Here is a 14458-nt window from a genome sequence, read left to right on the forward strand (position 1 = left end):
ACAGAAACATAATCTGTTAATTTTTTTTTTTATTGCTATAGACATTAAAGAGGCATTCCCATCTTATTGGGGGTTGAGGAGCAAATGGAAAATGACATCATATAAATTAACACAGTAAGCTGCAATAACAGGAAATGAAAGATGAACAAGATGTGGGGAGAACAAAGAAGCTTGTTTATTGGCACTGAAAGTTAAAGAATTATGGGATGGGATGTCAGGAGTGTCAGTTAGCTGGAGAGCATGAAATTTGGGCAAAGAACTTCAGATTTCATGTGCTAAGGAACAGTGAAAGTATTTTCTAAAAATCTGACTATTGGATTATAAAATATTTGAGAGTAGTAACTGACTTCCTGGTTTGCATTTATTCACTTGATAAACACTATGACACTGTAGGGGATCAAAAATAAATAAGAAATAAAAAATAAAAATAAGAAATAACTCCTCTATGGTCCTTGGTCTGCTAGAGAAGAAATGATTTTTAAACAAAAAGCTGTCATACATGGTGGACTGTTTTAAATTCCATGGCAGGAATATAGATCGAGTGCCAGGGATTCTGCTATATGAAGGAGCTTCCCAGCTGTAGGGCATCAAGAAAGGCTTCCTAGAGGAGGAGACATCTGAGCTAGGGAGATGGGAAGAAGAACATCCTAAGGAGAAGAAGCAGTAGCTAAAATGTTGGTGGCAGAAAATAGAGGCAGATGTTTAGAGGTTAGAAACCAATTCAGTTTGTCTGGTCCATAAGAGCTCATTAAGTAGAAAAATGAGAGATAAGGTTGAAAACCTTAGGTTTCCAAGAAACTGTTGGGTTTAAACGAAGGCACTTGGACTTCATTTGGTAGATAATGAGGACTATCAATGGTTTTTGAGTCCCTTACAGAAATTGGCTATCAGAGACACACATGAGCAAGGAAGCCATCTAAGAAAGTTATCTCCGGGGGGGATAAACAAGGGATGGACCAGGTATGCTTTGTCGGCACTTGTTATCCATATCCATTTCCTTCTGCATGCTCCCTGCATCACAGAGGCTGGAAGGCTAACATTTACATTTCTCTGCACCCTTGCTGCCAGGGTTCGAGATGCCTCCCATGAGATTTAGAAGATGAAATGCAGGTGGAGACCACTTTTATTTCTCCATCAGTGATAGGTTCTGGCAGAAATGAATTTCTGCAGTGGACAGACTTCACAGCCCACTGTGTTGTGACCAGCTTCACAGATATGGAGCTTCCCTGCTGGCTCAGATGGTAAAAGCATCTGCCTGCAATGCAGGAGACCCGGGTTCGATCCCTGGGTTGGAAAGATCTCCTGGACAAGGAAATGGCAACCCACTCCAGTGTTTTTGCCTGGAGAATCCCACAGACAGAGGAGCCTGGTAGGCTACAGTCCATGGGGTCGCAAGGAGTTGGACACGACTGAGCGACTTCACTTTCACTTTTTTTTTCTCACAGATATGGAGCACCCGTGAAATTGGCAGTGTTGCCTTGACTCTGGGTGTTGGCAGTGAACTCCTGCCCTCTTGCTCAGTTACAGGGTTATCACCTCAAAATCTAGCAGTGCCACTAGCCTTCCATCTAACAGGACCGCCTCACTTACACTGAACTCTTGCAGTCATTTAATGGCACTCAATTCCCTGTGTTCAATTCCTTTCTCCGTGAGGTACCTAAAATCGTCTCTGTTTCCTGCACGGAACCTTGGCAGGAACAAGAGACGAAGAAACTGGCATTGCAGAGGGAGATAGTCACTCAAGGGAGACAAGCCACTGTGGGCTGGAAGACAAGAAACTGAAGTCAGAGGTCTTTGGACACTACCAAGGACACCCATGTCCTTTTCGCCCGGCCGTCACATCTGTGTGAAGAGGAAGGAGAGCAAGGTAATCTTCATCCCGCACAGCTGGGCACTCAACTAAAACTAGGGACTGCCACCAAGGAAGGGGGCACGGAGAGATGGGAGGACACTTAACCCTCAGCCACAGCATTGCAGCATCCAGTCTGCCCTCATAGGAGGCTGGCAGTTCCCTTTCCTTGGCCTCTCAGACACCTCCCTCATCCACGGTTATAAGCTTAATGCTACTGTGTTTGTCATGTTTTGGTCGTTACCCTCTCTCCCTTCCTGGGGCATTTTTCTTCAAGTAATTCTCCTAGCAATAGTTACTTTAAAATTCTTTATCAGTCTACCTCTGACCACCTAAATTTCCCATCTCACTTGTCTACCTAGAAATTGAACATCCCTCAGGCCAAACTTATGTAATGTCTTCTTCTAGAGTCACCTTGAATTTCTAGGTCCTTTCCCCAAAAGGGCTTCAGGTTGTATTGCTCTTCTCCTGACCCACCATTCTGTTCTTCCTTCCAAATGTCCAATAGTTCTTGAAAATATCTTCCGTGAAGCTTTGTTGGACCGACTGCAGCCCTCTGTATACCTCAGATGAATCTCCAACCAATGTCCCTTCTGCTGCACCTTACTAGGGCTGAAAAATAGTTCCTGTAATATAAACTGCATCTCTTACAATTTTGCCAGTATTCTTTCAGAGTTATTTTTAAGCTGTGAGTTTTCTCCAACCATATTTTTTTTTTTCCTTTTCCACTTTTTCCACTCTTATATTAAAGAAGCTCAGGGACTGAAGTCATCTGACCATAGAAATATATGAAGAGAGATTAAATTCACATATTCTGTTGATAAAGTGTCTCTCTCGGTTTTCTTTGAGACCCAATGAACATCTTCCTGCATCTTCTGGGGCCTATCATGGCTCTTAACTACAACACCCCAGGCTTCCCAAGCTTCAGCCTTAGAGACGCAACCACAGACAGCTGCGTTACAGCGCAACTCCCTTGAGAAATTCCCTGGCTGTAAAAGCTCCTATTGCCCGAACGGAGTGAGGATGGTTTCCCCGGGAAGTCAAGGATCAGTTCGATATAATGCAGTATCTGATCTCCAGGCAACAGGACAAGGAAATGGGCATCTTCTGTGTCTTCAGCATTCACGATAGTCCAGGTTATGCTGCTGTTACAAACAACCTTCAAATATGAGTGACTTTAAACTAAAAGGGTTGATTTCTTGTTCATGCTACTTGTCCCTTGTAGGTTGGCAGGGAAACCCTGACATTATAGTTATTTAAAGGCTCAGACTGATGGAGAAACGACCGCATTGAATACTGGCGGTCCCCAATCCCAAGAGGAAAGAGAGCTGCAGAAAGGCTTGCATCAGTAATTCAACACTCTAGCCACGAAGAGACCCATTTCACTTCCATTCATTGGCTAGAACTAGTCACATGGCTCTGCCCAGCCACAAGGAGACGGGGAAGTACAATCCACTTTGTACTTAAAAGGGCGGAAAACTGGAACTGTTTAGAGGACAGCACTAATAATATCCGCAAAATCTAGCCGATTGTAATTATTAATATTCACAAGCCACTATGTGATCCAGAATAACTTGAGGCAATTGCAATCCACATTTCTAAACCTCTTTGTGCTTCAATCAAAGGAAATCACTTTCAACATTTTGCTCCTAATTACGGTGTATCTCTCTCAAATTGTTCCTACTTCAAGGTAAAAGGTTTTGAGAGCACTGGTACAAACTCCCAGGCCTGTCTCAGCTTCCTGGTTTAACACGCTCGGCACCTGGCTCTCCTTGAGCGTCCTCCCCACCCCTCCCGTCAGCCACAGCCTCCCCCCTGCACTTGCCTGTCACCCTGGGAGCAGCTTGCATGCATCGCTGTTTCGGTGGATGGCAGCAATACACAAGGGCACCTCATTGTTGGAAAGGAACTGCCTTCTGCCTGCCAAGGACAAATGCAGACACACAAAGCAATATCAAGCAAGACTTCACATCAAAGGGAACCCTGCCTGGGCTTGCCAAGAGCAGGGCTGCCTCTGAGCCTCTCCCTTCAGCCTTGTTAGTATTCTTAGGGCCCCCGGGGCCCAGGGCGTTCCTGCCAGGCCCTCTCCCCATTCACCCAGCACTCCTGTTCACTCTGACACCTCAAGTTCAGACTCTGCCTGAATCTGGCCCCAATCACTTGAACAGAGCAGAATGCCAAGTGTTTAAAAATGTTGGGTGATTAGGAAGGAAAATCCATGAGAAAGATTTACCCTGTGAACTCTGAGTAGGAGAACCAAACACTTCACTCCACTTGTTCAGTGCAAGAACGCAGAGGGCTAAGCCCCAGCCTAGAGCTTACGGGGAAATAACAGAGCAGGGGATCTTCCTACTAAGGAAGGAAGGATGCTCTGGGGACAGAGGTTGGGGACCATTAGAACCAGTGCTGAAATGGAGACTGGCTGTCCTAGGCACTCACACCTAGATGGGGAGGAGTGGCTTCCAGAGAAACCTCTAGTTCTATTTTTGAATCAACACAGGAGTTCAGGTTCCATTCAGGGAAAGAAAAAAGTCTCTGTTTTAGAAGGATGAGGAAAAAATATAAAAAGGGACTGACAGTGATAGACAAAGGGAAAGAAACTATTGTAGAATGCAGGTGAGGCATTCTGATCTGGATGCTAAAAAACTCTTTTGGAAAGCTGCATTAATCATCAAACTGCAATAGAAGGTTTTGAAAGTTTTAAAGCCAAAGACTGTGAGAGATGGAAGGGGAATTTATAGATTGTTTTTAAAAAAAAAAAAAAAAACATAGTTTTGAGTTAAATTTCTGAGGCTCTGGGATGTCAAAGGACTTTTTATCACACTGATTAGTGACGAAGCGGTGGCTAGAACCCTGAGATCCTGGCTCCCAGGTTCGGTGGAGCAGACCTAGACATGGAATGGGATCAGAGTGAAGGTCTGAAGTCTCGTCAAGTACAGTATTTTTAACACATGGCTTCAATCCCTTGACTAAGATCTTCCACTGTGGCCAAGCCTACTGCCCTGTTCCAACGGCTTCCCAGAACGGTAGTAATTAGAGCAAAAAAAAAAAAGTAATAATAATGGCCAGGGCCCAGAGAAAATGTCACAGTTCTAAAAGGGGGAGGAGGTAGAGATAATGTCTTTACATAATTTCCTACTTCATGTAACTGTGTATCCCATGGAGAGAGTTCAGGCTTTCCATGATGGGGAAAAAAAAAATTGATATCTTTTACTAACCTCCCACTGAAAGGCAACATTTCCTTCATTATGAATGCAGGCAACAAACTAAGACAGTATTTGCAGAACTTGGACTTTGTCACTAAAAAAATACTAAATATTCTCATATTATATCAGTTTAGTAGCTATCTTGGTATATCTTTATCCTCATTACTACTTTGCAATTATGGCAGTCATTTGATCTGCCACTGGATCTTGTTATTCAGTGCTTAATAAATAAGCACATATATGGCTATGTTACAGATTTTTATAAATATTTTGAAAACAAAATTTTATTATAATTAGATTCCTTTGTAATCCTCTGTATTTTATGTTATTTTATGCAGTTAAAGGCATTGTTCTGAGAAGGGATCCCTAGACTTCGTCTGACTGTCAAAAGGGTCCGTGGCATGATGGTTGGGAACCCTTGACATATAAGGGGTGAGTGAGTGTCAGGGTGCTGATGGGCACCCATGTCACTCAATCCCATGTCTCTGTGCTATCCCCCTGTGGGCTCAGAGTGACAGAGATGCTCACTTGTCATTCCAGATTGGAGAACTGCCAGTGTCTCTTGCTTGAGATTCCAGGACGCGCCAACATTTGAAAGCTGGTATGACTATATTGCAAACATGACAGAAAAGAATCCATTGTTTGGCATTATTATTAAAATGAAAGCTCATAGGGATTTGGTGGCATTTATATTAAGAGGGCTGTATTCACATGTCTCATGGAAGTTTTTTCCCAGGGAGTTGGCATTCCAAAATCCACTCAAAAGGAAATCAGATTTTTCAAAGATGGCAAATCATGGTTTGGCATGGCAAACAAATGTTTAGAAAAAATGAAATTTTAAAATACCCAGGCACCATTTTCCACCTCTCCAATAAGCAAAGGATTTTAAAGATGACAGTTCACAGGAATGGTGGGGTGTAATGAAATGGGTGCTTTCATAGGCTGCCCACAAGACCAAGAGTTGGCATAACTTTTCTAGATGGCAGTTTGGACTCTATATTTTCAGGGCTTTTTACCCAGTAATTTCACTTCCAGGAATTCATCCCTATACACAGAATTACAAGATATTCTTTCAAGGATATTCATCAAAATATTATTTATAACAGTCAAAACTGGGAAACAACATGAATGCCAACAATATGAGGTTGGTTAAAGGAATTATGCTACCTCTGCAGGGCACACTATTATGTAGCTAATTTTAAAAAATAACCATTCTGAAAATACTTAATGATATGGGAAAATGCATGAATATAATGCTAGACTTAAAATGCAAGACATAAAACTGCATGTGTAAAATAATCCTGTTTTTTAGTTTCAAAAATAGTCCCTGTATTTCTTTGCAATCTTATTTATATGCATTTGCATGTAGAGCATATATGTGTTTAAAAGAAAAACTTGGGAAGAAAGGCATCAAAGTGTCAGTTCGAATGGGCAGTCTTTGAGTGGTTGTATTTAAATTCTGTCGTTTTATTTATTGACTTCGTTATACTTTGTCTGTGGTTTATTCTGACATTAAGCAAAGCAATAAGACATTGTGTTTTAAATGATGAGTTGGTGCCACCAGGACTGATCTCTCTTTGCAGGGCCTTCTTGTTGCTCCAGACAGAAGTTTGTTTTGCTGGTTGCTACTGAGTGTTATTTTTCTCCTAACCTCTGCTCCCTTTCCCCATCATGGGCTTTGAGATGTCCGATTTAACCAAGTTCAGGGTATTCTACTCATGTACAATTCCCCCTCTAACTTGACCAAAAACTTCAGAAACTACATCAGGGCTGCCAAGCTGATAGAATCAGCACCAGCATGAATGTCAACCAGAAACCTCTAGGCATAATGAGAAATAGTTCAATGGGGGAATTTGAAGCTTTTGTAAACAAAACTGAGGATGGAGCTTAAAATAGGGTGAGAATTGGAGAAAGCATCTGCCCCTCTTCTCTTTTTACTTGTAGCTGTTTCTGCCTAGTTGTGCTTTGTACATGTCGAGGGCCAGGAAGGGCAATGAAAAAGAATTCTTCTAGAGCCACTTAACCTTTCACTGATATTTGCTTGAAAGTCATACATTTACAACTTTCAGTGATTATGTAGTAGGCAGTGTATAAATTGGCTGGAAAGAAATATTTGGCTGGATGAAGACATTATCTATTGATTTTACCTTGAAAGAGAATTTTGAAGGCAGTTTTCTGTCTGGGAGTGTTTGTTTTAGGCGTCTGTTATTTGCAATGCCATTTGGAATTTTGAAAACACTAGAGTCTATATTCCCTTCCTCCTCTCTTTCTTAAACTTGGATCGATGTTCTCCTGGGTGAAGTTTAAAATAATAAAAACTGAGAAACCATTTACTCAATGCCTGCTGTTGCATAGCAATCTAAACAAACGAGCCCCTTTCCTCCGTTAAGAACTTCCAATAAAACAAATCACAAAGGTTGTGTTTAAAAAAGATGATTTCCAAGACTCCTTTTTTCTTCTTTAAAAGCTTCCTTAAAAAAAAAATAGAGGCCAAAGATTGCAGGCAAAAATTGACTTTTTAGTGAGTCACTTCTCATACTACTGCAGGGAATTGAAAACTTTCGTTTGTGGTGAGGCCAGAGGGGCTGAGCTGGACACATGAGTACCAAGCCAACCAAAACAGGAAAAACAATAAGAAATAAGAGTAACCATCAAGGGTTCAGCATCCTCTGTGTGCCCGGCACAGGGCCACGGCAATTACCTAATCCCCTAACTAACCTCTTGTGTTGGGTGTCTGCCATCTGTATGTGCAGGCCTTCCCTCTGCTCTCCTCATCCTCTTCTCTGCTCAGGAATCATGATCTGTGCGGACTTCAACAAAAGCCTTCCTCGCCCATGGTCACTGGCAAGAGAGAGGCGGGAGGCGGCAAGGATAGGGAACTTATTTTCCTGGCGCCTGTCCTGCTGGTTACGACAGGTTGGCTGTGTCCCTCCGTTTGGAGTCACAGCCCTGGCCAGACAGCCCCCCTGTCCAACCCCCCTCCTTGAGTCCAGGAACTGCTCCTCACCCTCTGCCGCTTCAGGCCTCCTGGCGCTAAGAGCTCCTGACTGCTGCCAGCTCCAGAGGGTGACCCTATCCCTTTCTAATTACTTTTTGTCTGCACTGGGTTTCTGCTGCTGCTCGCGGGCTTTCTGTAGTCGCGCCGAGTGGCGGCTACACTTCAGTTGTGGTGCTTGGGCTTCTCATTGCAGTGACTTCTCGTGTTGTGGAGCAGCGGCTCTAGGCACGCGGGCTTCAGTAGTTGTGGCCCACAGGCTTAGCTGCTCCACAGCAGGTAGCATCTTCCCAGGCCGGGGACTGAACCTGAGTCCCCTGAACTGGCAGGCAGACTCTTAACCAGTGGACCATGATGGAACGCCAATGACTAACCTTAATGAGAGTCCAGCCCTATCCAGACCTCTGCAAAGAGTCTCTTTGTTCACTCACTTCAGTCACCCCTTCTGGGGTGTCCTCTGTTTCCTGCATACCTCTTACCCCTGCCTCCATCCTCAGGCAGACACTGGTAGTTCTTGCTAAGAGGACTATTATAGTTCCCTAACTGACTGTTACTTTCTAGATTATTTTATATTCTCTTGTAAAGCGAATCTTTCTTTTTTAAGAATTTTTAAAATATATGTATATCTATATTTCACTGACATATAGTTGGCTTACAAGGTTGTGTTAGCTTCAGGTTACAGCACAGTGATTCAGTTGTGCATTCATACTGATATATGCATAAATATATATAGATTCTTTTTCAGATTCTTTTCCCTTATAGGTTGAGTATAGTTCCCTGTGCTATACAGTTGGTTCTTGTTGGTTATCTATTTCATGTATTATAGTGTGTATATGTTGATCCCAACCACTTAATTTATCCTCCCCCCTTTCCCCTTCAGTAACCTTGCTTGTTTTCTATATTTGTGAGGAAGATCTTTCTAAAGCTCTGCTTAGACACTCAATTTGCCCCTGCTCCCCGTAGAAAAGCATTCAAACATGCCAGAGCTCTTAGTTTGTGCTCCATTTCTCAAAAGATGGTGCAATTTTCTCCTTCCTTATGATGGCTCACACCATCAATGGGCCTTTGCTATCTGCTTCCAAAATTACACTCATCCATCAAGATTCTCCTCCAGACCCACCTTTTCCAGTTAGTCTTTCCTCCCTGATGTTCGTGTTGGATGTCTTTCTGTGCAAGTTACTGGGAAATCAATGACCTATCACCTTGCCATACGCCCTCTAGTATTTTAGAAACTTTATTTAAATTTTAAATCATTTGACTTTTCAAAAACATGGACTTTGCCGCCAAGTAGTTTTGGCCTTGACTAGAAGCTCTGTCAACAGTGGAAACTCACATTAATTATGAACCTGGCAGTCTCCTTGACTCCAGAATGAAAGGGTTATAGTAATACCCACCTTACATGGTACTGTGAGGATTAAGGGAATACCTATAAGACTCTTATTATACAGAACGGCAGATAAATATTATTTTACCTCTCTTGTTTTCTCTTTCCTTCCACTAGGGCTCAAAACTAGCTAACATTTATTAAATGCTTGCCACGTTTCATGTATTATTCTAAGCATTTTGCACACATTAGCTTCATTATAGCAGTTTTATGTATTTCTGACCTTCCCAGCTGGCAGCAGGGGTAAAGAATCCACCTGCCAGGACAGGAGACGCAAAAGACCTGGGTTTGATCCCCAATCAGAAAGGTTCTCTGGAGAAGGAAATGGCAACTCACTCCAGTATTCCTGCCTGGGAAACTTCCCAGACCGGGGAGCCTGGTGGGCTACAATCCATGGGGTCCCAAAGAGTCCGACGTGGCTGACCACATGCACAGATTTATGTATTATTATTCTCCCTGTTTTATGGATGAGGAAACATAAAAAGTCATTCAAGGTGCAGAGAGGTTAAGAAAACTTGCCCGAGGACTACAGTGGGAGCCTTCATTCACAGGTAGATCGCAGGCTTTTGGAGACAAAGACCCAGCTGTACACCAGATTTCTTTCTTTCACAGGGCCAAGCATGAGGTCTTACATATAGTCAGTGTTCAGTGAATGCTGATTTCATTCCAAGAGGGGAAGGCAATTAGGCCAGTTTCGCAATAGGCAGGGGGCTAGAAAAACACTTTGTCGAAGCGGCAGCTGCTTCCAGGAAGTAAGCGGTAAGGAACAGCGCAGCTGAGAAAGAGCTGGGACGTGAGGATCCGAGGGATGCGGCTGCTGCCGGAAGTCAGAGGGAAGCCAGCTGGGCTGACGTAAGAAAGAAGAGAACCTGAGCCGGGAGGCCCGCGAGGCTGGGAACCTGCGCCCACGAACCGGAACTCCTCTCCCAGCCATCCCCCTGGCCCCGCGGAGGCACTAAATCTCACCCCATCCTGTGGTTTCGCCGCTGGGGCATCTTTAAAAACACTTAACCCCAAACTGATGGGCTCTTTCCTGCTGCCTCTCTTACTGAAGCCAGCAACCTCAGAGCTTTTTGGAATTTCTGTTAAGAAAAAAAAAAAAAACACCCAGATCCCTGGACTCATTCGTTCTCCACCAACACAATTGTCTCTCACGCCAAGCATGGGGCATATGGCCGAGCATCTGGGTGGGGGCAGATCGGCCAGCAGTGCTGGCGGGCGGGCGGCCCAGGCTTTCATTAGAATGGATGTGTCACAGTAAATCATTTGGTAAAAGTTCCCTCCCCTTCTCTCTGCATAGCGAAACATAAAGGAAGACGAATTACCCACAGCTCCATAATGCTGTTTGAATATGCCAAAGTTTGTGCCTGAGACACTTACTGACACTGCCTTAAATATCTTTTTAATATCTTGGCCAGGTCAGGCATACCAATGGCATTACGGAGCTTGCAAATCAATGCCCCAGCTGTTTTGGTTTTTTAATAAAACTGAATGTGATCTCTTTTAAATGATTGCCTTCCACCCCCCAGTTTTCTGCAGGGCTTTCAGAGAGTGGGATTCTCGGCAGCCTTGAAGTCAGGACTTGGCTCTGAAAGGACAGTTGTTCCTTTGGGTTGGGGGTTGGGGGTAGAAATCAGACATTTGCGGGATTACTGTCGTCATCTTTCCCTAGTTTTCCCGGCCTCACAAATCTGGTGATGGACATAGTTCACAAAATCAATTTGTGGTTTGCCGTTTTCAAAAATGAATTTACCAAAATGTTGCTGAAGAATCTGAAGTTCTCAGCTTCTAAAAAATCCCATCGGTTTCTCTGTTTGGATTCAGTCCAGGTGATTTATTCATAATTTTATTAGAGATCTTTTCCCAGGCAAATTTTCTGTATCTGATTATCAACATCATGGAAATTGAAAGAGCCCCTACCAAGAATTTGACCATATGCATGTGACTTTTGCCATTGAAGAAAAAAAATGGAATATGTAAAACTGTCATCAACAGGAACCATCTTGCCTTCTGTATGTACATAGTCCCCAGTTACAACAGGAATTCCTCATGCAAATAGGGAGGTGATCTTGTCAAATCTGAGGTCCCAGTAGGAGGAAAAATCCAATGTAAGTGCTTGTAAATCAGTTTTATAATGATATTAGTTGACTGCTACTTGTGTGGGTCATAAATGTGACATCACGATAAACAGTCTAGTTACTTTGAGGATGTATTTGAAGGACTCTTTTGTTGGCTTTGAGATATTACAGTACCTCCAACAGGAAGGTCTCATCTGCTCTTTCAGTTTATTGCTTTTACTTTCTATAGTTTGTGCAAATTGTCTAAACTTTGTTTCTTCTAATATTCTGCCTGGGGTTACATTTGTGGAAGTCTATGTTTTCCCTGGGCCTTCGGAACCACAAGCCAAATTAAGAGGAATGGGGAATTGGAGCTTCAGCTAGGCCCCTGGAGAGGCCTTCTCCCACTGCCTTCCCATCCCTGACTTTTCACAAACCAGCTCAGAAGCAACTAAATTTCTCCCCACCCCCCCCTTTTTTTTTTGACCACAGGCAAAATTCTGTCTCCTTGGTTTTCTGAAAGATATCCATTCCTGAATTTTACCCTCAACCACAGTGGAGGAAAGGGAATAACTGAGGTCAGAAAATATGGAAAGAATGTTAACAATTTACCACTAAAATATACATTAAGAATATTTTCAGTAAGTATAATCTCCACGTTGAACTTCTAAATCTAGAATTCTCCTGTTTTGGAACCATCTTCACATTTACGCGTGCCCCCTTCAGCTTCAACTCAGCCCTTCCTGGAGGAACGTTCTTTAAAAGATAGAGCTGGTTAAAAGTAGACAGGGCCTCCAAGTTTCCCTGGGCTGCACTGATGATCACTGTTAAAGCAGATAGGCTAAAATACTCGTCTTTTACATGAGCCAGTGCCTGAATATCACCAGAGACGTGAATAGACAGAAAAATAGAAGTGAAAATACACTCACAGGTAATGCCTTCAATTGAATAATAAGTTCTGTCAATAGAAATCCAAAGTCATGAATACTTTTGCTTTAAGATTGTCACAGAGGGACTTTCCTGGCGGTCCAGTGATTTAAGACTTTGCCTTCCAATCCAGGGGGTGTGGATTTGATATCTGGGGAAGCTACCCCACAAGCTGTGCAGCCAAAACACCCCCTTAAAACAGAAGCAATATTGTAACAAATTCAGTAAAGACTTTAAAAATGGCCCACATAAAAAAAAAAATCTTAAAAAAAATAATGTCACAGCATGTCAGCATTATAAAGGGACTTAGAGATTCTGTTTTATTTTTTAATCTTTATTGAATTTGTTTACTGTATTGCTTCTGTTTTATGTTTTGGTTTTTTGGTCCGAAAGCATGTGGGATCTTTGTTTCCCAACCAGGGATTGGAGCTGCATCCCCTGAATTGGAAGGTGAAGTCTTAACCACTGGACCCCCAGGGAAGTCCCTTAAAGATCCTGTTATTCAACCCCTCAGTTTGTACAGTAATAATAAACACCACTGCTAGTATAGATTGATTATCTCATTTAATTCTAACAATCGAATGTCTCATCCCCATTTTGCAGATGAGAAACCAAGGCAGAGAGACATGAAGTAAGTTGCTCAAGTTGAAGTGACAGAGGTAGTATTCAAATTGAGGCACTCAGTTTCCTAATTCAGACATCAGTTAGAGAACCTCTAGGGACTTGAACCCTTGTCTCCAGCAGCTGTCCTCTTTGCCCTGCCCTGGCTGGTCCAGAACTGCCTGGCTTTCTCAGCTCCTTCCTTGTCACAAGGCTCCCCCTCACCCTGATCTCAGGTTGGCCTGGAGTGGCTGTCATGATCTAAGATGAATCTGCCTTGGTCCCAAGAGCTGGAGCCCGGGCCTCCTCAGACATGCATGCTGGGCTGCATCTGTCGCTAATGGGATTTCCAGATTTCTGCGTCTTGATGAGCCCCACTTGGCAGCCTTGCATATCTGTGGATCTAATGTGTGCAGTCATGCTCTTCAGCTGTTCCAGTCTGGCAAAAAAACGAGGATGTCTGTGGTCAGGTTAACTCCGAGGGCAGACTCACTGTGGAAGAAATGGACCTCTTAGCTGGGTTAGGTTTCTGAGTCCGTCTTTGCAGGGCTGAAGCTACCTTGAGAATGCAACACGTAATGTGATAATAATGCCTCCAACACTCATTTTCCTGAGATCCTGAGCATTTCCTGTATTATTTCCTTAGAGGTATTTTTTTCCCTCTTCCTCTCTTTTATTCCTAAGTGACATATTGTAACTTGAAGGCCACTGTCTTGTTCAGCATTGTTTTCTCTGTATATTACCTAGCACAGGGCATTGAACTTTGAAAACCAACCAACTATTATTAAATCCAAAAAAGAACAGTTTGTACCCATGCCATATTTTCTCACCGACCTGTGTCGTGAAGTGAAGTGACTCGCTCAGTCGTGTCCGACTCTTTGTGACCCCATGGATAGTCCATGGAATTCTTGAGGCCAGAATACTGGAGTGGGTAGCCTTTCCCTTCTCCAGGGGAATCTTCCCAACCCAGGGATCGAACCCAGTTCTCCCACATTACGGGCGAATTCTTTACCAGCTGAGCTATCAGGACCTAGTGGACTTCGGCGTTTCTTGGCTACCCACACCCATTCTATATCCCAACATATCCACTTCATTTTTGGAGAATTCTCTTTCCCTCACAGTGTGAGAACTTAGTGATCAGTAAGTCCAAGTGCCCACTTCTTGCTCTGGCAGCGGCAGAGGCAAGTCTCTATCTCATAGGGTTGTAATGTGTATTTAATGAGTTAATTCAGAATAGCATCTAAAACATGCAGTAACTGCTCAGTAAGTATTAGCTCTTTACTTGCTGCTATTGTTCTTCTTCATCTTATCCTTGTTTACCTTCTCATTTTTGTTTTTATTATTAGATTACTATCCTTTTATGGCAGTGGGACAAGGGCATTTGACCTGAACTTGGCCACTCAGACTGTTGCTCCTGGCATGTTGAACATTGTATGGTTT

At 43.1% G+C, this 14458-nt stretch overlaps 1 non-coding gene across 1 annotated transcript; it reads left to right on the forward strand.

Annotated features, from left to right (window-relative positions):
• Window positions 1-1223: 1223 nt before the first annotated feature.
• TRNAC-GCA (transfer RNA cysteine (anticodon GCA)) lies at window positions 1224-1296 on the forward strand. Its single transcript has one exon. It is a non-coding gene; the product is annotated as a tRNA-Cys (tRNA).
• The last annotated feature ends 13162 nt before the right edge of the window (window positions 1297-14458 follow it).

Source organism: Odocoileus virginianus, chromosome 4, assembly GCF_023699985.2.
Source record: "Odocoileus virginianus isolate 20LAN1187 ecotype Illinois chromosome 4, Ovbor_1.2, whole genome shotgun sequence".
Lineage (NCBI taxonomy): Eukaryota > Metazoa > Chordata > Mammalia > Artiodactyla > Cervidae > Odocoileus > Odocoileus virginianus.